Here is a 3,463-nt window from a genome sequence, read left to right as displayed (position 1 = left end):
TGTTTTACAATCCCCCCCCCCCCCCCCCTCATATTAGTAAGATATTAGAAATACCAAATGTTTTGTAGTTGAGGGTATGCCAGTAAGTTAGAAACGCTCACCATCTAAATTGTAAAGTCTGCTTCTCATGATAATGATTTTCTTACACATTTGTGGCGTCATTTAATGCATAAAATGTAAAGTGCGGCAAGTGAGTTTCTAATAAAATGCGTTTATCCAAAGTCGGATCAGGGACACTCGATGATATTTGGGCTTCTCAAACGTCACACACTTAACAGACTGCAACTCTCAGCTAACTGGAAACCGAATACGTAAAATATAAATCATTTGTGGCATCGGTGCCCACACAGACCAGTCATTTTGTCCATTAGATGCCCTGATGAGGGCAGAATCTGCTGCTTACTTTTGGTTGCTGAAACATGCGATATCCGTTTGCGTTCACTGAATGTACCATAATTGAATGAAGTAAGTCATGTTCTTGTATTTCATTTTCAACTACTGCCAGATGTTCTTCGTTTTTGCTTTGGAATAGTTTCAGTGAAGGATGTCATCCACAAACCACTTTCTTTACAAGCAGACACCTTTTTAATCTTAATAATGCCATTCTTATGTAATTATGCAATGCCCAAATTCAGAGGCCTATTGCACTTGGGCATCACTCCGCTACAGATTGCCACGCAGCCTGCCTCACTCGTTTCCTTATTGTTACTACTGTTCTCATATTTCTTCTTGATCAGCTGCTGAAAAGACCACCACTGTCTCTGTTAAATATTCAGTTTTATGACAATTGAAACCTTTCCAAGCTGTCCCATAATACACCGCACATCAGATCAGTTTCACACTTGAAGCCGCAAGTAGTCAAATCTGCACCCCTGTCTGCTCTTTCAGTGATTTCTAATGTTCTCGATGATTCGTTCTCTGTTCTGAGTAACTCTCAGGAATGTGTGTGTAATCGTGGATTTTCATAGGAAATTTTGAGTTTGCATTTATGGAACCAAATAAACTTCACTTAGAGAATGGGAGGATCACTGAGCTAAATCTCGATTTCATGAGCATGCTTCACGGAATACCCCCTGGACAAACACAGCAGACCATTATGCTGGATGATCACAGAATCATTTCCTTGGGAAAGAAAAAAAAAAACCCCAAAACATCACAACATCTAGCCAAGTCAAGAGGAGACTCCAGGAAGCAGCAGTCTCATTGGCGAAGTCTACAATCACAAGAAGACCTCCTGACAGTAAACACAGAGGGTCTGCCACAAGGTCTGGTCTGAAGCACACCAAAGCATGGGCTGAACTACCTGCTCAGATGTAGCAAAACGTTGTGACGTGCTTCACAGACAATGACAGCAAACCCAGTGCTCTTCAAAGCAAAGAAGTGGAATATTCTTCAACAGCCAAGTGAGTCACCTCAACCCAACTGGACACAAACTTCACTTGAAGATAAACCTGGTGGCAGAAAGACCACCGAGCTTCAGTAAACGCCTGGTAAAGCATCACTGGGGAGGAAACTGTAATAACTCCACTGTAATTATGTTGTTAGACTTAGGCGCAGCATTTGACACCATTGACCAGTCTATTTTACTGCACCATCTTGAAAATGATGTTGGGCTTACAGGCACTGCGCTTGGCTGGTTTAGTTCTTATTTATCAAGTCGATTCCAGCACATACAGAAACTTAAATATGGTGTCCCGCAGGGCTCAGTACTCGGACTGTTTTCACTTTACATGCTTCCACTGGGATCAATCATTAGAAAACATGAAGTCAATGTTCACTCGTATGCAGATGACACCCAGTTATACCTTTCTAACAGACCATGTGACATTTCTCCAATGTTGTCCTTAATTAGTTGTGTTAATGAATTAAAGGAGTGGATGGATGAGAACTACTTGTCTTTGAACAGAGATGTTAATTATTGGAGGGAATGACGCTGATCACAACAATATTCTGTCACTCTTTAACTCAGTTGGAATCACCATTAGTTCTACTGAAGCGGTCCACAAGCTAGGAGTTATCTTTGATTCTAGCACGTCATTTACTGTAAATCACAAATTTGTCCAAAATACATTTCTTCCAACTCAAACATGTTGAGAAATTAAGGCTTCTTCTAAATATGTGGGATACTAAGAAATTAATTCATGCATTTATTTTTAGTAGGATTGACTGTTCTCCTGCTGACAGATGCCACTTCCATCGGGGAGTATGGTTGCAATGGTGTACGTGGTCTGCAATGATGTTTAAGCAGGTGGTACACATCAAATTAAGATCCACCTGAGGGCACACATCCAGAGTTTCCCAGCAGAACATTGTCCAAAGCATCACTGACTATGCTGGTCTTCTACCCACAGAGATTCCATGGCGCCATCTATTCCCCATTGTAGGTGCTTTCAATGGTGGGTAACAGTTAGCATGAACACTCATTCCCACACACAGCAGAGTGTGATGCACTGTGTTGTGACACATCACTCCATCGCTAAAATTATGGGTGATTCATGCCACAGTAGCCCTTCTGGTGATTCATGCCAGACTGGGTAGTCTATTTTGATCTCTTGCATCGTTGAGTCTTGGCCGTTCCACACCCTGTTGGTAGTTTGTGGTTTTCCTCTTCAGACCACTGTTGGTAGCTCCTCACCATGGCTGACTGATTCAGAAATGCTCTGACCGTCCCAGTTGATTGGCCATAGTGATTTGGCCCTTAATAAAGATAAAGGTCTTTACACCTGCCCATATCTTCTGCATTCATCTGCACCAGACCCTAATGTCAGCTTACTGTCTAATACAACCCTGACCTTGGCATGCAAGATAGTCAACCTCATTCTCTCATTTTAAGGAGTAGTTTAGTATTTTTCAAGTCGCAGTTATTAATTCACAATCCCGATATAGTATATTCATTTTCCACATGATATTGTATTCTAAAGTAAAGTATATTATATAAATTTTAAAATTTGCCAGCCCACTCTTACCTTTTATATAAGGGGTGAAGGATACTGGAGTCCCATTATTAAGAAAAGCCCTAAAACTTACCTAATATGTCAATTTTTCAAGGCCATAATGTCACTCGGTATTGATCCACATCTTGAGAACACAACAGCACATCCATGTCATTTTAAAAAGTAAAAAAGCAAAAAAAATAAACCAATTTTGTTTGATTCAGCCATTTTAAAAGGAGATTGACTGTGTGCTTCACTTCGTCGCTCGTCTTCCTCCGTGGCGACCTTTTAGGGTCGGGGTGTGGATTCACCTTAGAAAGTTATGGCCAAGTGCTGTTACTGCCCAGATGTTTGGAACTCCCAGCTGCTTTGTCCTTTTACCCGCTCATGCATGATGCCTGGCACCACCTCCCCCTGCTCACTCGGGGTCAGAAGAAACCTCTATGACACTCTTTCCCCCGGGCTCTGTGAGCTAACCCGAGACCAGGGTTCACACCTGAAACTTGCCAGCAGCTAAACGTCAGGGTTGA

Source organism: Erpetoichthys calabaricus, chromosome 2 (assembly GCF_900747795.2).
Source record: "Erpetoichthys calabaricus chromosome 2, fErpCal1.3, whole genome shotgun sequence".
In the NCBI taxonomy this organism is placed as follows: domain Eukaryota; kingdom Metazoa; phylum Chordata; class Cladistia; order Polypteriformes; family Polypteridae; genus Erpetoichthys; species Erpetoichthys calabaricus.
The sequence above is the reverse complement of the archived record's forward strand: the minus strand, read 5'-3'. Positions refer to the sequence as shown.